Source organism: Mus musculus, chromosome 4 (assembly GCF_000001635.26).
Source record: "Mus musculus strain C57BL/6J chromosome 4, GRCm38.p6 C57BL/6J".
Lineage (NCBI taxonomy): Eukaryota > Metazoa > Chordata > Mammalia > Rodentia > Muridae > Mus > Mus musculus.
The window spans coordinates 56622574-56649556 of record NC_000070.6 but is presented as its reverse complement, the minus strand read 5'-3'; the positions used below and the strand labels follow the sequence as shown (position 1 = coordinate 56649556).

Here is a 26983-nt window from a genome sequence, read left to right as displayed (position 1 = left end):
TCATACCTCAGGCACTGCTGGTTCACTGACTTCATGTTCTTTCTCTTTCAGGGCTCCTGGTTGGCCTCAGTATGTTAGGCAAGGTCCTTTGATGCAAAGTCCTCCCCCAGACATGGTCAGGTTGTCACAGTAATACCCCACTATGCTGGTACCAATTTGTCTTAGTCAGGGTTTCTATTCCTGCACAAACATCATGACCAGGAAACAAGTTGGGGAGGAAAGGGTTTATTCAGCTTACATTTCTGCATTGTTCTTTATCACCAAAGGAAGTCAGGACTGGAACTCAAACAGGTCAGGAAGCAGGAGCTGATGCAGGGGCCATGGAGGGGATGTTCTTTACTGGCTTGCTTCCCCTGGCTTGCTCAGCCTGCTCTCTTATAGAACCCAAGACTACCAGCCCAGAGATGGTCCCACCCACAGGGGCCTTTCCCCCTTGATCACTAATTGAGAAAATGCCTTACAGTTGGATCTCATGGAGGCATTTCCTCAACTGAAGCTCTTTTCTCTGTGATAACTCCAGCTGTGTCAAGTTGACACACAAAACCAGCCAGTACAGCATCTGTGCAGAATGGTACCTTCTTCCCAGACTCTTCTTGAAGTTCTCTCTTCCTGCTATGCTTGACACAGGCTGCCATGGCTGGAATTCATTTGGACATGATATTGTTTCTCTTGTCCAGAAAAAAATGACATAGCTTTCATTCTTAATGTCTCATATAACACAAGCTGGTCTCAACTTTGCTGTATAACCAAGGGTGACCTTGAACTTCTGACCTTCCTGCCTCTAACTTTGGATGATGCAATTACAAGCTTAGGCCTCCATGACTGGTTTATGTGGTGCTGATAATTAAATCCAAGGATCTGTATATGTTAGGTAAGTACTCTACCCTCTCTTAGCCACACCTCCAGCCTTGAAAGGTTTTTTTTTTTAATTTATTTTTTAAATTTTTCATTGGATATTTTCTTTAGTTACATTTCAAATGTTTTTCCCGTTCCAGGTCTCCTCTTCAGAACCCTGCTATTCCATCTCCCCTCCCCCTGCCTCTATGAGGGTGCTCCCCATCCACCCACCCACTCCTGTCTTCCCTCTCTGGCATTCACCTACACTGGGGCATCGAACACCCTCAGGCCCAAGGGCCTCTCCTCCCACTGATGTCCAACAAGGCCATCTACTGCCACATTTGGGGCTGGAGCGATAGGTCCCTCCATGTGTATTCTTTGGTTGGTGGTCCAGTCCCCGGGAGCTCCAGGAAGTTTGGCCTGTTGACACTGATACCCCCTCCATGGGGCTGCTAACTCCCTCAGCTCCTTCAGTCCCTTCTTCAACTCCTCCATTGGGAACCCCACACTCAGTCCAATGGTTGGCTGCAAGCATCCACCTCTGTATTTGTAAGGCTCTGGCAGAGCTTCTCAGGAGACAGCCATATCAGGCTTCCATCCACAATCACTTCCTTGCATCCACAATAATGTCCAGGTTTGGTGGCTGTATATGGGGTGGATCCCCAGGTAGGGCAGTCTCTGGATGGCCTTTCCTTCAGCCTCTGCTCCACACTTTGTCTCCATATTTCCTCCTGTGAGTATTTTGTTCACCCTTCTAAGAAGCACTGAAGCATCCACATTTTGGTTTTACTTCTTCTTGGGCTTCATATGGTCTGTGAATTGAATCTTGGGTATTCTGAACTTTTGGGCTCAGGTGCAGAAGATACCATAGAAAACATTAACACAACAGTCAAAGAAAATGCAAAATGCAAAAGGTTCCTAACCCAAAACATCCCCAGGAAATCCAGGACACAATGAGAAGACCAAACCTAAGGATAATAGGTATAGAAGAGAGTGAAGATTCCCAACTTAAAGGGCCAGTAAATATCTTCAACAAAATTATAGAAGAAAACTTCCCTAACCTAAAGAAAGAGATGCTCATGAACATACAAGAGGCCTACAGAACTCCAAAGAATTGGATCAGAAAAGAAATTCCTCCCATCACATAATTGTCCAAACACCAAATGCACAAAACAAAGAAAGAATATTGAATAAAAGCAACTTTCAGCCAAAAGTTATCAAAAAAGATAAGGAAGGACACTTCATACTCATCAAAGGAAAAATCTACCAAGAAGAACTCTCAATTATGAACATCTATGCTCCAAATGCAAGGGCACCCACATTCAGAAAAGAAATTTTACTAAAGCTCAAAGCACATACTGCACTTCATACAATAACGGGAGACTTCAATACCCATCTCTCATCAATGGACAGATCAAGGAAACACAAACTAAACAGAGACACAGTGAAATAACAGAAATTATGGACCAAATGAATTTAACAGATATCTATAGAACATTTCATCCTAAAACAAAAGAATATGCTTTCTTCTCAGCACCTCATGGTACCTTCTCCAAAACTGACCAGTCACAAAACAGACCTCAATAGATGCAAGAAGATTGACATAATCCCATGCATCCTATCAGATCACCATGGACTAAGGCTGGTCTTCATTAGCAACAAATACAACAGAGAGCCCACATACACATGGAAGCTGAACAATGCTCTACTTAATGATAACTTGGTCAAGAAAAAAAATGAAGAAGTTAAAGACTTTTTAGAATTTAATGAAAATGAAGGCACAACATACCCAAACTTATGGAATACAATGAAAGCAGTGTTAAGAAGAAATCTCAATGCTCTGAGTGCCTCCAAAAAGAAATGGGAGAGAGCATATACTACCAGCTTAACAGCACACCTGAAAGCTCTAGAACAAAAAGAAGGAAATACACCCAAGAGGAGTAGACAGCAGGAAATATTTAAACTCAGGGCTGAAACCAACCAAGTAGAAACAAAAAGAACTATACAAAGAATCGTCATGCTGGGTGTGGTGGCACACGCCTTTAGGCCCAGCACTCAGGAGGCAGAGGCAGGCAGATTTCTGAGTCCAAGGCCAGCCTGGTCTACAAAGTGAGTTCCAGGACAGCCAGAGCTATACAGAGAAACCAGGAGCTGGTTCTTTGAGAAAATCAACAAGATAGATAAACCCTTAGCTAGACTAACCAGAGGGCACAGAGACAGTGTCCAAATTTCTTTTCTTTTCTTTTTTGTTTTTTAAAGAAAACCTCATCTGGATTACCTGGCAAAAGGTGGTGGTGGCGGAAGTGTCAGCGGCATCTTTGATGGTGCTATTGGTGATGGTGGTGGTGGTGGCAGTGGTGATGGTAACAATACTGAGGCCAGACTTCTTCAAATCTTTCCTCCTAAAGTTGCAACGGTCTCTGAGCATTGAAGGATGACAGGACGTTGTGGAAAGGCTTAATAATTACTGACTTTTATTAAAATTTCTCCTATTGCATAGATGTTATAAGTTTGGAGTCTCTGAGCTGGTACATTGTAAAGCCTGGACTTAAAATTAGTATCAAAGGTCTGGGGTACTGACTTTGCTCCCACAGTTGTTTATTATTATTATTATTATTGTTATTATTAATTTTTGTTTTTTAAGACAGGGTTTCTCTGTGTAGCCCTGGCTGTCCTGGAACTCACTCTGTAGACCAGGATGGCCTTGGACTCAGAAATCTGCCTGCCTCTGCCTCCCAAGTGCTGGGATTAAAGGCGTGCGCCAACTACCACCCGGCTATTATTATTATTTAAAGTCAAAATATAATTATGTAATTTCTCCCTTCCTTTCCCTCTCTTTAATCCCTACCATGTTTTCCTCTGGTTCCCTTTCAAATTCATGGGCTCTTTTCTCATAATTGTCATTGTTACACATACACACTCACACAGACACACAGACACACATACACAGACACACAGACACACAGACACACAGACACACAGACACACAGACACACAGACACACACACACACACACACACACACACACCCAACATAACTTGCTCAGCCTGTTTAATATTACTATTTGTGTGTGACTACATTACAGTACATGTGGGGAGGTCAGAAGACAATGTGTGGGAATTGATTCTCCATTTCTACCATGTGGCTCCTGGGATTCAAACACAGGTCATGAGGCTTGGTAGCTCTACCTTTAGCTGATGGTCTTTCCCTCTGGCTCACATCTTGTATTTTAAATTCACTCAGTGATCCTATGAGGTAGACTCATTATACACCTAGAAAAATTGGAACTCCACAGAGACTATGTTTTGATTTAGGCTTTTATAGCCAGAGAAACGTAATAGCTGCCAAGGAGTAGGTACACAGCGATTACACCTCTGCACAGGATACTATCTCTGTGCTAAAGTTAGAGAAACAAACTGTGGCAAAACACTCACAACCAAAGGTTACACCGTGTCATAGTTCAAGGAAGACTGTGGTTTCTTGAGAGACTCAGTGAATCACTGGACTTGGGATTGGATAGCTCTGTGGGTTCCAAATGGCTTCTGCCCTTGACCAGAACTGGCTAGTCCAAAGGTACACAGCTGACCACAGGGCATTCAGACTGGTGTCTACCCAGCCACTTACTCCATTCTCCATGCAGATCTGGAGTGAGATGTAGCAACTGGCATCTGCCAGTCTTGGGCCCTTGATCTGCTGATGGAATAGAGTGGAGAAGGGAATTAAAGCAGGATTCCTTGTGTACTTTGTTGTATTAGAATGTACCTCTCTGAGACTCTTATAGGAGAAGAGAAGGAAATAGGCTTTGAAAAGAGGAATTGGATTTATGGTGCATCCCAGGGTCTCTACGATTTTGCCCAGTGACCTTGGAGTGAGGAAACCCAAGACAGCTGTGACTTGGCAGCCAATGGGCCTAGATCCAGGGATTTTGGCTTCACTCGGCTGTAGGGGTGGAACAAAAGGAGGGGGAGGCTTGTGTTTCACGCTTGCATCAGGCATTTGGAGAGGATCACTATCCTCCAAAGAGATGAAGATGAATTCTGTGTTGCCTTGGTGACATAAAGGAAAATTATCAGATCTACTTCGAATGTGAGTATTTCACAGCCGTCATTAAATTTTTGTCTGAATTTTGCCAGGAAGGCTAGAGATGCACATATCTGGGGTTTAAAACAAATTCATCATGTTTCTTAAGCAGTCGTAACAGTCTCCCTCCCTAAAAACTGTGATGGGTGGGGGAAGCGGCTCAGAGACAGCAATGACTTCAAGCTGAGCAAAAAGATTCCCTCCTTGAGTTCTTGGCTCGAATCATGCATCCACCCTGAGAAATGTACTTTGTCCGCTCGCAAGTTATTTTTCTCCATCTTCTACGAGGCTGGAGCTGGCAACTCTGTTTATTGTGCACTGAGGGATTAAGTTGCTCCTCTGTGCAGCACAATCGTCATTCAACACCAGCTCAGGAAAGCAGGAATTGGTGTTTTGATTGCTGTTACCATGGTGACCAGTGGCCTGTTAGTTTGATGACCAGCAATGCTTTAAGTAACTGTGCTGAGGACTCCGGTCTGACGGGCATGGTTTCTTCTTCCCGTTACCTCACTTCTTGCGTGTGGCAAGTAGCTCACGTCACGGTTTTAACATGCCCAGACACACTCAGGGAAGGGCAGGAACGAGCAGAGGACGTCATTCTCAGAGGCTGGATGCTGCTGTTGCTTGGTTAGGATATCCTGTGAGGCCAAACAAACCCTGTCCCTGCCATTACAGCTTCTCCTGGGACGAATCATAGACCTTTTTTCTTCTGTCTTCTGCATAGGGTCTAACCTCTCTTAACTCAGAATGCAGCCATAGGCTCTTGGAGGTCTTCATTTGGTGCCACACTTATATTCCAACTAAACATTTGGTCTCCTAGACCTTTTTCAAAGTTTGAGCCTTAGTCCCACCTAGGATCTGGTAGCCTCCGGGGAAGTCTCTTATTCCTACATGTGTCACATGGTGGCAGGTGCTCTGGCTGCCTTCCAAATGTCTCTTCTGCCATCCTCTGTCCTTTATGGCACAGAGAATGTTTGTTCCCCTTGGGGCCTTGCCTTGAGCTGAGTGTGTGCCTCCAGTAGCTATGCTTTGCTTAATTTTTTTTTTTTTTTAGCTCAACCCTCCTCAGCATCTCTATGATCCACAATTCCTCTTTTCCCAGCCCAGAATATTCTCTGCTTCTCACAGGCCTGGTTGGAAACCAGCTCTGGATTTCTGGGTTTTCTAGCAGTGTGAGATATAGATTTTTCTTCTTCTTCTTCTTCTTCTTCTTCTTTTTTTTTTTTTTTTTTTTTTTTTTTTTGTTTGTGCCATAGCTAAAGGAGACATATGTCAGGTCCCCTTTTGAAGGAAAATGACCTGAGCACAGCTGTGTAAACTTGTGCTTCATGGGCATTTTGGGCACTGTTTAAAGAAAGACACATGACAATATAGACCCTCTGCAGGTGAGGACCCTCAAGGCAGGAATTCTGTCCTCTGTCTCAGACTGCCAGGAGCTGGCCTCTGATTTCGGAGGATTAAGTGCCTTTCTTGTGTGCTCAGAAGCATTATGTAAGTCCCCTGTGTTTCCAAGGGAAGTTTGGTGCCTTCCTGGGTCTGTCCTTAAGTTGTCTCTCCAGCCTCTGCACTGCGTGACAGAACAGCTGAGCAGCTGGTACCCTTAGGAGAGTTTTGTTCTTCCACCAAGACCTCCGTGGATGCTCATTAACGCTGTGTCCCTCAGTCCCAGTAATAGTGGGGTGGTCTCATTCTTTTCTCTTTTTTATTTATTCACTTTCTATCCCAGTAGTACTCCCCTCTCCTCCCACATAATCTCCCCCACCCTGCCCCATTTTCTCCCCCCTTCTCCTTTGAGAAGGGGAACCCCCTCTAGGTAACACCCCCTCATTATTTTCTAATCACCTTTGATCATGAAACCTGTCTTATTCTCAAATGTTCAAAGCCCAGGCTACCCCAAAATCTCAATTCATATCCAGTTCAAAACTAGGTCCTTGCTCGACCTGGTTTGCGGCTCAGACTCTGTCTGTGGCTTAGGGATTCTGTTCATGGTGGTCTGGCTCCATCCAGCAACTGGATGTGTACGAGTAACTGGGTAGTGAATAAGGCCCAAGAGGAGCTCAAGAAGCCAGTGACTGCCACAGTAACTTGCTTTATACCTCGGGCAGCATGCAAATCAAGAGGAAAGAGGATGTGTTAGAAACAATTTTGGTATAGTCAACTATCATTTAGGGGAAAAAAAATCGACTCCAACTTCCATCCAAGTGCATATCAGATAAGTTAGTTTATGTTTATATCACCCATTAAGCAATATGACTGATATAAGCATTAGGCAATTTTCTTTCTAGAAGAAAATAGATAATATAGTCAATTGATAATAGGTAGATAAAAACTTTCTATGCAAATAAACTATCAGGCTTTAAAAAGATTGAAATGTGTTACAATTTATAAACAAAAGTACATCATACATAATGAAACATCAATGGAACTACAAAAGTGATTCAGCCAGTAAAGAGCATGGCATGCAAACATGGGATCTGAATTCGATACCCAGAACCTATGTAATAAAACATGTAATATCACTGTTGATGGATTGTAGGCAGTCAGAGTCCTGGGCCCACTCGTCAGCCTAGTCTACTTAGTGAGTTCCAGGCTAGTGAGAATCTGCTTCAGATAAAAGGTCGACAAGAAATGATATCCAAGGTTATCCTCTGGCCTTCCCATGTACTCTAGATGTGTACACGCGCATACATGAACACATACATGTACACATGCACAAAACACACGCACACACACACACACACACACATACATATATATATATACACACACACAGACACACACATCATTGAATATCAAAGGCAGGCACGTCAGCTTGCCACTGTAATCTCAGCACCCAGGAGACAGAGGCAGGAAGCCCACAAATCTAAGACCACCCTGGACTACACTCATGAGTTCTTGTCTCAAAAGTTTATCCACATACCCAAGGAAAAAAGAGGGATGGGGAAGCTATTGTCCTAGGAAAATATTCTCAATATTCAGGACTCAGAAAATAATCGAAATTCTTAATATGTAAAGAATTTTCATAAATCAAAAGAAAAAAGACAAATACCACAGCTGAACTGGTCCACGGCATAAATAAGCAAGTCACAGAACCACAAATAGATATCAAGATATAGATAGATATAGAGATTACCTCACCTAACACAGGAATCGCCTCACCCTAGTTATCTTGCTAGATTTGTTGGTGGTGTGGCTGTCATTTGAAAACCAAATTTGATTGCAATCCTTGCTGGTCCATAATCTTGGAATAGGAGTGGAGTATTCCAGGCAGTGGATCCCCAACCCGTGGAAATAACTAACTAGCAGAGGGTTTCTCCTGGGTTGGGCTCTTCTACTGCTTTATGTTGCTGTGAGACCTTTGTTAGCCTCTCACTTCTAATACCTTAGGATCTTAGCCATGTTCCTCTTGAGGAGACTGAAGCAGGGACAACTTGGGATGACGACTTAGGGGGCTGCATTCGGTGTCTTCCGTCAGAGGTTGTGAGAACAGGAAGAGCCACTCTCCTGTGCCGGGACCTCCCTCATGCGTCTAGGGTAGCACTAAGTGGACTCGATGGATTACACAAAGAAAACAAAAGAGACCATGTCCTTGGGAGGAGCACTTGGTGGAAGGATCTAGGGGGTGTTGGAGGGGCAGTGGATGGTAGTTATCAAAATACATGGTGCACAAACATGGAATTCTTCAAGAATAAGTAAATAGTGTTAAAAAGAACAGTGTTCATGACATGTAAAGTGGACAGGATTGGGAAGAGGAGAGGAATCCTTTGACATTTCCATGACGATGAAGACTTGTGATGTACCAGTTAGTCTACCAAAGACTTAACTGCATCATTTCATTCAGCATGCCCAGCTGCCCAGTAAGGAGGGAACTGGTCTTAATCTTTTTTCTCTTCTCTTCTTCTTTTCTCCCTCCTCCTTCTCCTTTCCCTCCCTCTCCCCTTCTCCTCCCCTCCTTTCTACTTACCTGTTAATGGTAAGTATTTCTGATTTGTTGAGAAATGGGGATCTGAACTCTTTGAGTTACTGTCTACTGCCCTGTACACCTTAAAATTCCTCTGCATCCTTTGCACACACCTGCCATCTTTTGGTCTGATTTCTTGTTCTTTCAGTGCCTTTAAGCTGCAGGACATTCATTTATCCTTTCCCCACTATACCTACACAAGAAACCTTTGAGGGTAGGCAGTGATAGGTCAGTAAGTGCTGTCTTTTGTAGAAGAAGCTTAGGTGCTCTGAAGTTCTGTGACTTGCCAGTTGTCACATCATGGGAAGGCAGAGCCATAGGATCTGTGTTCAGATTCCAAGATCAGATCTGACCATGTTTGACTGGCAGCAGGATCAGGTAGCCAAGGATGTCTATATTTTTAATTTACAAGTATAGAAAGATGTTAGGACTCCACAGATCAGTGGTTCTCAAGATGTGGGGGCCATTGGCATTAGTAGCCCCTGGGAACCTATAGGAGCGCAGGTTCTCAGGCCCCACCTCAGACCCTCTGAATCAGTCACTTCAGGGTGGGGCTCAGCCGCCTGTGTTTTAACAAGTCCTCAGTTAGCTCCAATGTATATTCACGTTTGAGAATTCCTGGCTTTGGTCAGCATGAGGCATACTTCCTGCTGTTCTTTATTCAATGTGACCTTGGCATCACGTGGCAGGAAGGCAGGGACACACCTGACACCCTTTTTATGATGATCTTTCACAGAGCTGAAGGATCACCCTGACAGCACAGGAGCTCAGTGCCCTGAAATGTCGCAACTGCATACACCATGCCTGAAATTAGTCAATGGGACCTGCGTCTTTCACCATAGGATCAAAGTCCAGGAATGCCTTCTTATGTTACCTTGGGTTTCCCCTAATTAAGCATCTTTTGTCTTCCCATAGGAGAATGGGAGATTATCCTGGACTTAAGTACAGGGAGAGCACATAGCATGCTTTTTTCACAGATAAAAATAACAAGCGGATGAATAGGTTTATCCACTTGAACGGCATGTTGCAGAGTCTGGTACTAGCTAGACAGGGAGTGGTGTTAAAATAGAGGACCTACACAATATGATATAGACAGTGACAGAATTATGCAAAAGAGGTAGTACTATAGAGGAGAGAATAGGAGTGTGTGTGTGTGTGTGTGTGTGTGTGTGTGCGCACACACATACATTGTAAGCTAGCATCTGTATATGAGGAAGAGCAAGTGACTGTTTAGGTTTTCACAAAGGAAGCCATTCATTCTTGGGCTGGATTTTAAGATCAAAGAGTTCAGCAGGGAGGAAAAAAAAGTGAGACACATGCCAGGCATACCAGAGAAATGTAAATACAACGAGGAGTCATGGAGTGGCTTGGCGTGGCGTGTTTGGTTTGGTACTGTGGATCCCTGAGTGTTTGAGGACAAGTGACCCGAGGCCAGCCAAGGAATCGGGAGGCCAGGTCATGGCTGCGAAATTACCCAAGGAGTTTGTATTTGACCGCTATGCTACCGTGTCTGCAAGTGTTCCCACTGCAGACGACTGGACTCCGGGGGCTGGGTTAGGCTTTCTTTGAAGAACAGTAAAGTGAATGCCAAAAGCTCACGGGCATGATTTCTTCAAGGACCCAGGGAACATGGAAAAGAACGTAGAAACTTCTGGATTGTGCCTCTGTGCACAGGGAGGCTGTGTAGGCATGCCCCTCTTAGGGTGAAGTCCACATTCTTCCCATGGGTCTTTCCAAAGCCCATAAGTCAAGTTCTGCCCTCCTCTTTGGCTGGGAGGCAGCCTCAGCGGTCAGGTCTGTGCCATCCATGCTGCCTGCTGGCCCTCCCCACATAGTAATGTGACCCAGCCTAGACTGGCTGCTTTCCCAGCCGGACCTCATACTGTATTGTAACCACTGTATTTCCTCAGGTCTGCCCCTCTAGATTTAGAATCTTTAGATGGCTGGGTTTTGTCTTGTTATTTTTACCTCACTCACCTTTGTGTCGCTGTTTTAGAGTTCGAGTGTGTGAAGAATCGCAAAACATAGATGAAGAAATGAATAAAACCCACAATGACCATAGTGGCTGACATTTATACAGGGTTTTGGGATTCACTTATACTATCTCATTCAGTCTTCATTTCAGCTCTGTGGTGGGTGATCAGTATCCCTGACTTATATGCAAGTGGGTAGAGGCCCAGAGAAGCTGTGTGATTTTTCCAAAGGAGCACAGCTGACTCCGGATGAGCGAGGGTGACCAGGCTTGTCCCTTTGTCCTTCTCAGTCTCATTCTCTTGTCCTTGCTGCCAGGTCCTTGGGAGTCATTTCACTGTGACTCATTTGTTCTCTCTATGGCTCCTTTTGGTGGAGGAACTTCCTGTGGCACCTACTTTCTTGTCCCAATTACCTTCATCATTCTTCCTTCTCTTCCCATGGTCCCTTGCTTCTCAACCTTGGCTCTTTCCTGCTTCTAGGATTCATTGATCAGCTTTAGGAAGCCCATGCACCATGAGTGTGTGAGTCCATCCATATTCACACAGCTCCTGTGACAATGAGAAGACACCAAAGGTCCAGAAGAAGGCAGTGGACAGGCTTCTGTGAAGGACAGGGAGAAGAGAGGCATTGCTTTGCCTAAGAACAGTGCTGCTGTAGGCTTGCAGAGGCATGCATCTGGCCTCTCTCCTCGATTCCCATGAACTGCCCAAGGGTATGGTTTGTAGGGAAAATATTAAACTGAGCACCCCCAAGAGAAAATGAAGTCATTGCTTGCCCAAGAATGATTTATTCCTTCATTAATAACATATTTGCTATCTTTTCCAATGATAAATTAGGTCCTTACTGCAGATGCTTTTGTTCCTAATGTGACTCCAAGGATGGGCTATGCATCTCCAGCAGGCCTTCACTCTTCCTCCTGGTCCAGCTCCCCTAATCGATCACTCAAACTCATCACTCACTAACATACCTTTGAACTTGATTCTTGGGTTGTCTCATTGTCACAGGATATGAGGCAGAACAACTAGAAAGGGTTGCTTTATGACTAGCAAGTTGGCTTTTGAAGGAGATACAGTATACAAAAGGAATTATGTGAGAAAAAAAAATCTAACACCTTTACTGAAATGGGGGGTGGGGAGGGAGGTCCAGATCTGTGTCTTGTAAAATGAAACCTGAGGCCACCAGGAAGCCTCACACAACTAGAATCCTGCCTGTGGCAGATGCACTGAAAGCTGAACCACAATAGGAAAGCAAGGAAAAGAACAGTTATTGAAACCCTACAAAGATGCAGGTTTTTCCATGCCTAGCCTTGTTACACCAGCCTCCTGGGTTAGGTTACCCTCTCCACTGGTGTTTGGAGTTGGAGGTGATGCTTCCAACTCCGGTTCCCCAAACACCACTTTCCCCTGGGCACAGTTTGTTGATTCAAAAATCATGAGAAAAGCCATTTGTTCTGAGTGGTCTGATAGAGTGCTCTAGCACGGAGTTGGAGCCAGCATCCTAGGGATGCTTTAACGAATAATACTGGGAGCTGTTTGAGGTGGCTCAGTGGCTAAGGGTACTTGTTGCTTTTCCAGAAAAGTAGAGGTCAGTTTCTCATGTCCAGAATGGGTGGCTCAAACCGTCTGTAACTCTAGCTCTAGAGGATCTGACACCCTCTTCTGGCCTCTCTGAGCACCCATACCTATGTATGTAATTTCTCTCTCTCTCTCTCTCTCTCTCTCTCTCTCTCTCTCTCTCTCTCTCTCTCTCTCTCTCTCTCTCTCTCTGCCACCCACACACCCACATCATATATATCTTTAAAATTAGTAAATTAGTATTGACTTGAGTAGACATCTTAAAATGAATATTGATTGACTGGCTATTTAGTTATTGATTTCATTGCAACCTTTAATCCTCTTCAGATTTTTTCTGTGCTAGAAGAGTAGGAGCCTGGATTTTTCTTAAAAAAAAAAAAACCTGTTCTATCTTTCATCTAAGAGAAACAATCTTCCACTGAAATATATTATATTGCCATTAGAAATCAAGGGTCTGAAGTGGCTCTTTTTTTTTTTTTTGTCTGTGTGAATCTTCCGAATGGCTTCCTCACAGAACTGGCATTCTTCCTGCACTGGGCTTGGTTTTCCCCACTGCTAAGCACAGAGGTCTGGCACTGGATGGGCATGCTCACCACAGTGTTGTGATTTTCATTGTTCAGGTTCCCCTGTAGCTGGGTAGGACATGGGACTGGCCCTGCCCAATGGCTGGGTCAGAGGTGACACATATCAGTTCCATCTCAAGGCTTTTCATGTTGTTTACTCAATCTCCTCTCCCCTCCTCTCCCCTCTTCTCCTTTCCCCTCCCTCCCCTTCCCTCCCCTTTCCTCTTCCCCCTTTCCCTCCCCTCCTCTCCTCTCCTCTCTTCTCCTTTTCCCTCCCTCCCCTCCTCTCCCCTTCCCTCCCCTCTCTTCTCTTCCCCTCCCCTTCTCTCCCCTCCTCTCCCCTTTCCTCTTCTCTCCCCTCTCATCTTCTCCCTTCTCCATCTCTCCCTTCTCCTTTCCTCTTCTCTCTTCTCCTCCCTTCTCGTCTCCTTTCCTCTTGCCTTCCCCTCTTTCTTGATCTTTCTTTACAATTCCTTCTAACTTAAAAAATTAAAAAATTAAATCAGCATACAAGTTATTACATATTATGCCATCTCAAAGCATGTTTGAGCAGGTTCTCCTCCTCCCAGGCCTCTGGCACCCTTTGCTATCTCTTACAACTTTCCCCATCTTTTTTCTCCTTTCATGTTCCATGTGTCCTTTTGTCTTCCCCGTCCTTTTCTTAGTAATCATTTTTACCTTCTATCTATCTTCTCTAGTTTACCCACATATATAACCGTGTGTGTGTGTGTGTGTGTGTGTGTGTGTGTGTATGCACATGCATCTGTGTGCATTGTAAGCTAGGATCTGTGTATGAGAAACAACATGTGGTTTTGTCTTATTGAGTTTGGGTCTCCTTGTTTTATAGCTCCATGTTTCCAGATCCATCCATTTTCCTGCAAACTTTATTTATCTATTTATCTCTGAGTAAAAGTTCATTGTGCACATGTATCACATTTTCAGTATCCAGTCATCTGTTGATGGACAGCTAGGCTGTTCTATTTTCTTGCCGTTGTAAATAAAGCAGCAATAAACACGATGGACAAATGTCTCTGTGGTAGGATCAGGAGGTAGTCTTGGGAATAACGACGGTCAAAGTCATGTTAGATCCTGGCCTTTCGCTCATTGGAGGGACTTTGATGAACACGGAGATTTCCTGGAACCCTGTGACCACCCTCTAGTATGATCCAGAAGAAAGAAAAGAAACCTTGAAAGACACCTCGATGCTGAATCTGCTCTTGATACTGTGATGCGGTCTGGACCCTCCTGGCAGCGACAGTGGCCAGCTACTGATAGATAGGCCCATGCACCTCCTCTTTCTGCTCCCCAGTTCTCTCCCACAGAGCTTGCTCAGGCGTCCTAGTGTTTTGTAGTTTGTGTGGTCCCAGTGTACTTGCTGCTAACCATAACAGCTCTGTTGTACACTTCTCCATTTCCTTAAAAACTCACTTAATTTATACTGTGGCGCTGGGGCTCAATCCTAGGGCACATGTAAGCAAGCGCTCTACCTTGAAGCTGTGTACATCCCAGCCCCTTCCCACTGCCTCCCCAAAGCAAAGCTTCCTGCCTGTGTGAAGTCAACTATCACCTATTCTTAGAGAGAAACAGCAGCATCAGTGATAGTAACCTGGCTTTTGAAAATAGACTGCCCTGGGACTTCTGTTCTGACTTCTGTGCTTTCTAGAGATCTGGGCAGAGGATTAAAGGCACCACAGGTATCATGCATGTACACTGGCTGGATGAGAGCTGGGACAGCTGTCTCATCGATCATCTGTGAGCGTCAGGTGAAATCAACGGAGACAGCAGCCTTTGTAAACTGCAGAGTCCCCTTTATGGAAGGAGCAATGCATGGTACCGAAACGTCTATCCTGAAGAAGCTTCTGCTTCATGAATGTTCTTGTCTTGGGCTTCACCTTATGTGACTGCTCCCTCTTGGGAACCATCAGCCTCAAAAGCCAGGCTCATTTGCTTTGATGTGGTAGCAATTGTATTGCCAGCCCTCTGTCCCCAAGGCTCGCCCCACCCTCACTCCCCACATTGGCCACATCTTTGTGTCTCTGTCCCCTCTTCCTGGTGACTCACCTTCAGTGGGTTCCCTTCATCTCACCTGCTTCACCCTGACCACTCAAGCAGGCCTGAAGATCTCACGCTCTAGGAGGGTACAGCTCCCATCTCCTCCCTCTTGGGGTTTCACTCTTTAGAAACCAGTTTTCCCTAAGCCGTGTTTAGCTGGCACCACTCTGCTCCTCAGAATTCGATCCAGGCTCCCAGCTGCCTCATTACAGTAACACACGCATGCTCCCTCATCATATTCCTATTTGCTACAAATGTCATTCATACTTGATGTGGCAAAATAGCATGGGGCAGACCAAAAACATGGAAGAAAGCCCCTACCAGACTATAATCTATAGACTGTCTAGTTTTTCTGTGTATTTTATCAGAATGTTATCAAACACTGTATACTCTTTCATGCCTGATTTTTTTTTATTTCATGAAAAAAAATAGATTGGTTCAGTGAATCAGATTGAATCAGTGGATTCATTGATGTCTGTAGCATTGACTGTCCAATTTCTATTATAAAACATTGTTTTCCATTTAAAGCGATGTTATAAGGTATATTCCTATATATATTCCTTGGACATATTTGTATTTTATGGTATTTGTGGAGGTAGTAAACCTGTGGAGATGGAATTTCTTAGCTGAAATTGGTTCTCGAGTTTTAACACCTCTTAGATGAATTGTTAGCTGCCTTTCCAAAAGTATGCACCGATTTATGCTCCGAGCAGTGTGTAAGGATGTTAGTGTCAAAGCCCAGAGCTTTCCCTTTGATTAATAACAAAGTTGGCCATCTCTTCCTGAGTTTGCTAACTGTATTTCTTGGCTTGGAAACAAACTCTATTTATAGCCTCTCTGTTTTATAATATAAGGCTATTCATGTTCTCACTGCCTTATAAATCTTTCCAACACGTTAATGATATTCTTTACTTATCTTAACATGTTTTATTTAGCATGTCTTTTGCCTTTTTCTTCTTCTCAGTATAAAAGGTTATATTTATTTCTGGGTAGCTCCAAATACCAGCCTTTTCCTCTATGTCTTTTGACTTTGTTTTATGTGAATGAAAACATGGATGATATATGTGTTTGTGTGTGTATGTGTATATAGTTATGCACACAGACACAGACACACAGACACACACAGACACACACAGACACAGACACACAGACACACAGACACAGACACACACACACACACACACACACACACACACACACACACACAATTTCTTTTATTGTTTATGTAAAAAATTAAGTCTTCAGTATAACTTTAGCTTGTTTTGGTTGATGATGCAAGGCCAGACTGTGACTTACTTTGTTTTCACGTAGGTAATCCATTAGTTCAACAGAATTTCCCATGAACCCTAACTGCTACCTTTGCCATTTAATACATTTTTAGGTAGTGATGTTTGGGAACCCTTCTGAGACTCTTATTCTGTGTCTTTGATCCTGCCTTCTCCTCTGGCACTTTTATAGCAATATTTTATTTATTGCAGGTTTATAGCACTTAAAAAATCTAGTAGAGCAAGTGTATCTACATTATTCTTCTCTTTTGATAGTTTCTTCATAATTCTCACACAGTTATTCTCCTAGATAAACCTCACAATTGTTTGCTCAAGTTCCAAAAAAAAGCCACTGTAATTATGACTGAAAAAGAGGGAAGCCTATAAATTAACATGTGGGCTTCCTGCTGAAGAGCAGGGGTTCCTTTCCTTCTACTTAGCTCTTTCTTTATTCCCCAGTATAAAATTGTAAAGTTTCATGAACACTACCTGTTACATTAATTAGCAGGCATTTTTTTTTTTTTTTTTTTGGTTTTCACTTTGAACTGGATCTTTTGTAAATTTTATCTTTTAACTTGTCAATTCTTTTTTTCCCGAGTGTGTGTGTGTGTGTGTGTGTCTGTTTGTGTGTGTGTGCATGTCTCTCTCTGTGTGTTTGATGTGCACATGTCTCTGTATGGGAACATGGTATGAGTCTGCCACAGTGCACATGTGGAGGTCAGAGGACAATCTCAGATGTGGATCTTTGCCTTCCACTTTGAGGCAGGATCTCTTTGTTGTTCACTGGTACATATGTGAGCTAGCCTGAGAGCTTCCGGGAATGCTCTTGTGTCTTTTCTCCCACCTCATTGTAGGGACACCGGGATTACAGACACACGCTACTGTGCTTGATTATGTCTGGGCTTTGGGAACTGAGCTCAGAACCTCAGGCTTTTGGGTCAAGGGCTGTACCCACTGAGCCATATCTCCAGCCCCCTAACTGGTCAACTCTTTTTAGTAGATCTAAAATAATTTTTTTTTCAGGAGTAAAACCAGCATCTGCAGATGATTATAATCTTATTTCCTCCTGTAAACTATTTCTACCTCTTATTTATTTTTTCTGTTATATTGCATTGATTAAGACTTCTTAAACAAGGTCAAAAATAGGAATGAGGATTGGCAGGCCAACTTTGTATTTCTAGTGTTTCTCAACTAATTGGATGACTGACAGTTGCTTTCAGGAAGTTACCCTCTCTTATTTGAAGTAGGTTGTGGATTTGAGTTTCCAGAGAGTTTTTTCTTTGAATCTTGAATGACTATTGAGTTTTATCAAATGTCTTTTGGCATCTTTTGAGACGTGCATATGGTTTTTCTCCTTTGACCTGTTGATGTGATGAATTATGTTAATAGATTTCCTTATATTAAACTATTCTACATTCCTGAGATACACTCCACTTCGTCATTCTGTATTATTCTTCAAATGTACGCCTGGATTTGATTTGATAATATTTTATTTAGAATTTTTTCCTTCAATGTTTTGAGATTGTCCTATAGAGTTTTTATTTTTTTCTTTTTATAGTATCTGTGCCAGGTTTTGATTTCAGAGTTTTTTGGCCTTCAAAAATAAAATGAGATGCTTTTCATCTTGAATCAATTAAGTGACATTCCAAATGTGGACATGAGAGTTCACAGCATGGTGTGTCAGAAAGGACAGAGAGCTGGGAGTTAGAAGAGTTAAGTTCCCCCATCAACTTTAGAAATTTGACCATGACATTTCATCTTCTCAAGATTCTATTTCCTTACTTTAAAAATGAGGTCTCTACTCACTCTCTGTCCAATTCTCTGAATAGAATGTGACAGTCCAATGAGCTTGTGGGGGTGCAAAGTCTCTGCAGAGGCGATGATGGTATTTACCAAGTACACGCATTGAGTTCTTCCCTAGAATCTTTGCTATAATCCTCAGTGCCCTGTAGCAGATTGGACCCTGGACCTGCTTCATCAGCACCACCCGAGGGCATATAACACGTGTAGGCTTTCCAGCCTCACCTGCCCGCTGACTCAGGCTCCGCACTTACACAAGAGCTGCAGGGCACTTCTCAGTCATGATGCAGTGTGAGAAACATTGAGGGGATCCCACATCATACGGGTGCAGCTTCATCAGCATCAGACAAGAAATCAGACCTGTAACATTTAGGAATGATTCTCATGTTGTTGACTGTCATGTTGGTACCTCTGGTATTCTGGATGGAAGAGCTACAAACGCGCATGCACATCTTAGTCACCTAGAACAAGGGTCATGGATGTGCCTGGCATTTTCTAGTTCAGAGGTGACTGACTGCCTTTGGAAATGGAGCACACTGAATCCTTCCACTGTAAGCTATTCCTCTGTTGAGTCCAAAATGTAAAAGGAGTTTTAGTGCCTGCAGATGTACCCTTCTCTGGGGAAATTCAGCCACAGCATCTTTCCCTTCAGACAATCTGAAGGAATTTCTCAGCTGATCTTGTGAGCAAACTTAGGCTCCCCCCTTCCTTCCTCCCCCACCCCTGGGCTAAGGAGGACGGTATCATTTTCATCATGAAGTTCACACTCATCACCTCTCCAGCATGTTCTGGCTCATACCAAGAGCAAGCATGCACTGAGCTTCAGTGCACACACCAGTCTATGCACATATGTATGTGGACACACCCAGAGAACATCCAAGATCGTGGGAGAAACAGAAACCATGGTGACCGAGAGATCATCAACAGGGATTCCTTTCCTATAGAGATATGTAAGGCAGTCCTCATAACTGTTTGCAGGTCTTGGCTGGCAGTTGCCATAGAGACTGGCAGTTGGGAAGGAACCTCTCTTTAGCGACGTTGCCAACAGCTGTTTTATTCCTCTGCGTCTTGCACACAGCAATAATTTCACACCCTAAGCAGGAGAGAGGAACAGGTGTGTCTTTGCTAAGTTGGCAAAGCAGTGGAGATGCAACGTAAAAACATTCCTAAACATAGCATTCTTCTACAATGAAGAAACTGTTTCCTTTATTTAGAATCTAAACATACATTAAAAGAACTTAATGTGAAGTCAAGTTCCATGGCACAGCCCTGTAATCCCAGAACTAGGGAGTGGAGACAGGAGGATTGTAGGTGGAGACCAACCTAAGCTACACAGTGAGTCCGAAGCCAGCCTGAACTATGTAGAGAGACTCTGAGCCAAATCCAAGGGCTAGGGACATTAGTAGTAGTACAACTTCACTAGTAGAGTACCTGCCTATGATGTGCAAGGTCCTGGGTTTGATTTTCAGCACCACAAGAGAGAGAAATAAAGGTAAAATAAAACCCCTGAAAAGATGTTGGTTAGATTCAAAGTCTAGAATGTTCTGTAGATGTGAAATGATTGTATTAAGGTATCCAGGTTCAGATATTATGTCTGTAATGGCTTCCCCAATGCCCAAGGGTGGAAAATCGGTTAGAATATGAAGCTGCATATGTCAGGGATTTGTTTCTACACAACTCCCAATACTTTGTTAAATTGTATTGTTTATATATAACTGTTGTATCTCAGCTAGTTTACTATGCTAGTATGGTCACTGGGCTCAGAGCAGTGCTCAGCACAGAGCATATTCATGACTGTACTGATTGTGAATTTCTGTGAAACAAATGAAGACAAACGCGCTTTAGAAACCACACCTTTATTATCTTACAATTTATGTGGGTCATCTGTCAGGTTCTCTGCTCATGACTTAATAGAGCGTCAATCAAGATACCACTTGGAACACTCTCCTGAGGAGTGGATCTGCTTCTGGGCTCATAGAGCTGCTGGCAGGACTCCTTTCTTGGGGCTGTAGGGTGGGAGAATGCTGCTTCTGCATGCCAGCGTCGCTCGCTCGCCATGGGTCTCTCTCCACAGGAGTTCCCGAGGCCTGTGAAAGGCTGACAGAACTTTCTTCTGTACTGTCAGACTGTCCTGGGAGTGGCTTCATGTGACCCCTGCCATGTCCTGCTGCTGAGAACTAACTCACTTTTGTCCCTCACACTTAGGAAGGGGGTTAGAAGAGAAGGTGATCACTAAGGGTTGGGCTATGACTTAAAGGTCTGTCTGTCACAACTCTTTACAATTAATTGTCCACTGACATGTTCATTCAGATGCACTAGAGACGTGAATACTCCATTTGGGCTTATTGAGGTAAGAAAGGACACACCCACTTACTACAGAACTCTGCTGTCTTCCATATCTTGTACATCTGGTTGAGTTGAGTTTCACACTTACGATACTTGAATTGTCTTTCATGTCCGGCCCACGTACTTCGTTAGCAGAATTTACTTTTGTTATCTTGACTAGTTTTATGTTTGGAAAAAAAATGTTACAAAAATGTTCAATTAGGTTTATGAATTAGCCCACAAGTATTTTCTTAGAAGAGTCCTGCATGTTTTCGTGATGTGGTACAGTTACCACGGCAGTCACGAGGATGAGCCTCTTGGATCTTAGATGCTATGATGGATCAGAGTCCCAGGCACTCTGAAGTCCACCACTATGTTCATGCCCATGGCCTCCTCCCAGACACTGGCTGGGCCTGGCAAAATATCAACAAAGGCTGTTTCTGGACACGAGGAATTCTGTTGGGCCACTTGGCTACTTTAGCTTGAGTATTTTTTCCCCCAAACATTTTAGGTCTGAAAGTTATCTTTTCCTGCCTTCCTTTCTCCTTCATTTGAGGTCAGACCTGCATTATGGTCTGATGTCTCTCTTAGCTTTCCTGAATGCACATACTGTCTTCCCAAGTATGTTTCTAGTATATGTAACCCTGTATTGATATCTTCCATCCTATTAGCTGATACAGACACAGATAGTTATCACCATTTGCATACGTCTACAGGATTGGCCAGAGCTATGCAGTTGAGTAAGTTTTCTCTCTCTGACTTGATTCTAAAAATAGCAGAGGAGAGAATGATCTGATCTGGACTTTAGAGGTAGAACCTTGGACCTGATTTAGCATTTTTGCTGCTATGACAAAGTATCTGGCATAAGTTTAGGAGTAAAGGTATGGGGCCGTGGAGATCACTAAGTGGGCGAGGGCTCATGCTACACAACATGAAGACACACACAGTTTGGGCCCCAGCACCAGTGAAAGGCTAGGTGTAGCCACACATGTCTGTAACTCCAGCACTTGGAGGTGGGAGGCAGTGGTGGGAAGACTGCTCAGGGCAGACAGTCAGATGGAAAAAGGTGAACTCTAGGTTTGGTGACAGATCCTGTTTCAAGGGAATGTGGCAGAGAGTAATAGAAAAGGGCACTGAGTATAACTCCTCTGGTGTTTACACATGCACATGGGTGTGTGGACACCCCGTCCCCCATATATACCACACACACACAGAGACACAGCGACACACACACACACACACACACACACACACACACACACACACAGACACACACACACACACACACACACAGACAGAGAGAGAGAGAGAGACAGAGAGAGACAGAGAGAGACAGAGAGAGACAGAGAGAGAGACAGGGAGAGAGACAGAGAGACAGAGAGACAGAGAGAGAGAGAGAGAGAGAGAGAGAGAGAGACAGAGAGAGACAGAGAGAGAAGGGAGAGGACACATTGTAGCAGAGTGTTGTGAACAGTTTGGCTCCTTGAAGGTGGGCACCATGACCTATGCTGCATTTAAACAGAGGAGGGATCTGAAGTCCAGAGAGGTACAGCGGCTTGCATAAAGCCACAGAGCAGAGGAGCAATAGAGCTACGGAAGCTTGGCTCTCTTCTTGCTCTTCCCTAGCACATCTTGAGCACATTGAGCGACACAGCCTAGTGGACTCTGCTTGTTGCCATGAGAGCTTCTCCTTAAAAAAAAAAAGTTAAAAATAGGCAGCCAACCAATGGGCTAACGGGATGAAGAGAGGAGTGTTTAGGCTGCACACTGGTAAGGCAGTCACGAGACTGCTTGCAGAGAAACATAGGATTCTGGTAAAAAAAAAAAAAAAAGAAAGAAAGAAATGCAGTGATCGGCTTATTTGACTGCTCTTCACCCTAATGAGCCCCAATGCTGCTAAACTGTTCCTGACATCCTCGGCTTCCTTCTCCTTTAAAGGCCCAAACAAGGAATAATGAAATAAGCTGCAAGCATTTGGGGCTTATTCAACTCTCTGAAGTGTTCAAGGATGCAATTTGTAGGCAAGATGTTAAGGAATTAGAAAAAAAAAATGGCTGGTGCCAGGCTGCGTTGTACCAATTTCCCCCTGGCCCTGCTGCAAGTTAGGTATGCATATGGCCCACACATTTTTCAAAAGTCTACCCCCAGGTGTCGGGGCCTTTTCTTTAGAGCGTATCAACTAAATATGGGGAGATGGGTGTGCTGAGGAAATGAAAATACCCCTCCCTCAGCTGCTCCTTAGAACCCTGCTGTAAATAGGAGTCTTGGCATGGGCTGTGATTTTCTTGCCTAGAGCCCACAAAGGCAGCACCTGGAGGGTGGGATGCTAGAACAGGAGAGCGGTCACTGACGCTTTGTCCCCTCACACTGCACAGGACCCAGGAGACTCGGGCCTCAGAGGACCAGAGGCGATTACATGCTAGTCAGCAAGGCAAGCAGTTAAATTCATATATGGACTTTGGTGACTCTAGTGGAAGTAACCCACTTACATAACCCCATGTCCTTCTAACTTCTGCCTAAATCATCTACATGTTATGGATAAGGAAGGGACAAGGGATAACCTTGGACGACTTGGTTTGTGTCCAATAGAGTTAGATTTGAACCCTTTTGATTTTTAATGAGATAGTTGTAGACCACCTAGAGCAATATTAGGCGTACTGTAAGTATGTATTCCATCCATCCATCCATCTATCTATCCATCCATCCATCCATCCATCCATCCATCCATCCATCCATCCAGAACCCATCTGACCATACAGGATGTCAAAAGTCAGTGTTGGAAAGATCATTACCCTTAATGGCTCAACATTAAGTGGACATCATTGTTTAGCTCAGAGAGCAAGAGAGAATTAATTCCTTTATTTGAAGGACAAATAAACCAGGTATTAGAGAATCTCCATGACCTGTCCCCAGCCAACAGCTCTGTGTGTGTGTGTGTATACAATAGAAATCTCATAACTCAGTTCTGCCCAACACATATTTGGTTGGGGGCATTTTGTTATTTGTGGAGAAAACAGATTACGCTGATCAGGATTGGCAGTGTCACCAGGCAGGCTCTCTGTGGTCCATCTGCTCTCAAAGTCCAGCTCTCTTGGTCCTAACCCACAGTTTTTATTATCTTCAATCCTTACCCTAACTCTTCTATAGGGGTCCCCAACCTCTGTCTAATGTTTGTCTGTAGGTATCTGCATCTGTCGCAGTCAGCTGTTGGGTAGAGCTTCTCAGAAGGCTGCTATCCTAGGCTCTGGTCTGAAAGCACAACATAGCATCATTAATAGTGTGAAGGATTGGTGTCTGCCCATGCAATGGGTCTCAAATTGGGTTGGTCACTGGTCAGCCATTTCTTCAGTCTCTGCTCCATCTTTGTCCCCACATTTCTTTTCGGTGGAACCAATTTTGGATTAAAAGTTCCAAAGAGCTTACATGGGCTGATCTGAGGTCCCTGGTACATATGTAGCAGAGGGCTGCCATTGCTGATCTCAGTGAGAGAGGATGGACGTACAGAGACTTGATGCACTTGGGGTGGGGGGTTTCGGGGGGAGTGGGGACTGCCCTCTCAGAGGTAAAGGGGAGGGGGAGTTGAGGGGAGGAACTCTAAAAGGGGGGACTGGGAGGGTGCAACATTTGGAATGTAAATGAATGAATGAATGAATGAATGAATGAATGAATAAATAAATAAATAAGAATCAAGGCCTGTTCTGGTGAGTGAAAAAGAGAGGCCTCTTTTTTTTTTTTCATTTTTTATTAGGTATTTAACTCATTTACATTTCCAATGCTATACCAAAAGTCCCCCATATCCACCCACCCCCACTCCCCTGCCCACCCACTCCCCCTTTTTGGCCCTGGTATTCCCCTGTACTGGGGCATATAAAGTTTGCAAGTCCAATGGGCCAAGAGAGGCCTCTTAATTGGACTGGAATGGACAGCAAGTCTGTCTGCCTTACGTGTACATGATAAACTGAATGTGAAGCGGAGCAAGTACCAGCACTAGGATCAGTGAGCACACAAGATCACCAGAGGAGCTATTTGATTAAGTGGAAGAAGAAGGCTTCACTTGAGTGACAATTTTAAGGCAGAGCACCTGAGTTCAGACTTGACTCCCTCACTTGTAAGGTGACTTTGAGTATGCTAACATCTTACTTACTTTCTTGATCAACAAAACGGGACTATAGAGCCTGCCATATAGGGCAACTTTAGTAATTTAATGGACTGTTGTAGGAAAATGACTTAGCATGGTGGCTGGTATGTAATAAGCACTCAGTGTGCATATCTATTATCAGTCTTTGAATATTCAAACAATTCCAGCCCTGAAGCAACTACCTGCCTGGGTCAGCAGCAGTTAGTATATGAGTACTATCTCTCAATAATAAAAGACCATCCAAATATATAGGTTAAAAGAAACTTGTCCTTTTTAGTTTGGGGGAGTGTATCATTTTCATTTAAATATACTTATTTATTTTTATTTCATGTGTATGTGTACATTCACATACACCACATGTGTTAACTGATTATCTACTGGTGCATAACAAGGTGATAGAAGAGGGTGTCTGATCCCCTGGAGCTGAAGTTGCAAGTGACTGTGAGATGCCTGTTGTGAGATCCCGGAACCACATGCAGGGCCTCTGCAAGAGCAACAAGTACTTTTAACTACTGAGCCATCTCCAGTCCCAGGTATCCCATTTTTAACAGTCATTGATCTCCTAAGTGTTTAGGATTCTACAGTGTCTGAATGGCTTATGAGCTTGTCATTGCTGGCTTTCTGTACCGTTCCTAGAATACAGTAGGTGAATAGTAGATGGTGTGGGCTGAACAAAAATCCCTCCATTAGCATACAGGTGCAAACTCTCAGACCCTTCACTTGCTGGAGCAACACTTTTGCATCAGTTTTACTTGGTCTAGTTTTATAGCCTGTTGTCGATATATTCATTTCTCTTGTTAAATCCTGAATCTTTTCAAGCAGAATTATGTCATTTCATCTCTTGAATTTTCCAGCGGGGATAAGCTAGATTTTCAACAAGTGTTCAAGAAAGGTTTGCTGAATTGAATTGAGTTAGGCAATAAATCAGTTTTTTTTTTTTTTTTTTGGTGGTAGTGCTTGGGACCTTTCGCTTGCTAAGCAAACACTGTTTTCCTGAGCTACATCCCTAGCCCCTATCACTATGAACTTGAAAACAATAAATGATGTGGTGTGGCCTGATGTTCTCCATAGATCCTCTTTCACTGATTAATTTTCAGCGGAAGTTCAACCCTGTTCTCTGGCAGAGCCTTTTCACTGGGGCCCTATCAGTTCCCTCGGCCCATCATATGGGTTAGTGAGCAGTAGCAGAAGTTGGAGTTTTTCCTGTCTTGCTTTCCTTTCCCGCCACTAAAAGAAAAATTAGGAAATGGCCTGAGCCCCTCATTTACAAAATGCTTCAGGATTCCTGCTGCCCCAGATGCTAGAACTAAGCCAGCTATCACAGAATTTGCAATATATTTAAATACCTGGGAAACCAGCTGGCTAGTTTGCATTCTAGCCTTTAGGAGGGAGATGTATTATAAAATGAAAGGAGAGATGTAGGGGAGGTGAGACATCAGACTCAAGGTGCCTTGGATATCTATAGGTGTGTAATGACTACACATCCCCCCAATTCAGTATTATCATTTACAATTGGTTCTCATTTGGGGTGTCACAAAGCAGCTGCTGCCTGAGGGTGGGGGTGGGGTGGGTAGTATCATTTGAATGTTCAGGTGTGTTGGCTTCTGAGATGAACTTTCCTTCAATGTTTCTGGTACCTTGACTTAATGGATCAAACAAATATTTAGAGTCTGGCCATGTCTTTCCTCTCCACACAACTAACTTGGACTTCCTTTAAGCATGACAGCCTGAGTAGGCCTTCCTGAGTGATATTCCTTCTGTTTGAAGAGGATTTCTCAAAACTCTCCAGAGCTGCCATTTGGACTATCTTAAGCACTTCGATAGAGAGCTACGGGTAGATCCAGGTCTATAACATTGACATGCGTTTTCACATACTGAATGTCAACAAGGAGAAAAACGAGCGAGAAACAAAGATAAAATGGAGAACGTGGTGCTGTTTGATTTATGGCTACAACCTGGGTTGTCATTCACTTCTCCATACTGCCTTATTCTGTAGGGCCCAGTGATGTGCCTGCGACTGTTGCTTATCCCTGTGACAATCTCCCTTTGATGGCTCACATCCTAAGATCCAGAGGAGCTAGGTAACTGGACCATTTTGAATGGACTTGAAGGAAAATGGTGAAGGACAGAGTTCTCAGTGGTTATAAAGTAGACTTCAGGTAGAAAGCTCAAAGTCAAGTGAGCAAGGGAGATACCTGCCTGGGTGTTGGCATCCTTAGCAATTCACTTCACCTTCTGGATTATTTTCTCAAGCTGCCAAGGTTTTCCAGGTGGAAAACCAGAAAAGCCTCAGGTTGCTGGAATTTAGGATAGGAAGTAGTGTTTTCAAATTGAGAGTATGTCTGCAAGGCTATCCCTATGGTTGGTCCCCACTAGTAAGTTTACTCTTTGTTCCCAGGGTCAAGTTTCAATAT

General features: G+C 43.7%; 1 long non-coding RNA gene across 1 annotated transcript in view; it reads left to right on the top strand.

The window, feature by feature from the left end:
• The window catches only part of Gm34687, a 91471-nt gene extending 64869 nt beyond the window's left edge, over window positions 1–26602 (top strand). The window contains exon 7 of the long non-coding RNA XR_881299.1: window positions 26566–26602. This is a non-coding gene — a long non-coding RNA (predicted gene, 34687). The remainder of the gene's footprint in view (window positions 1–26565) is intronic.
• The last annotated feature ends 381 nt before the right edge of the window (window positions 26603–26983 follow it).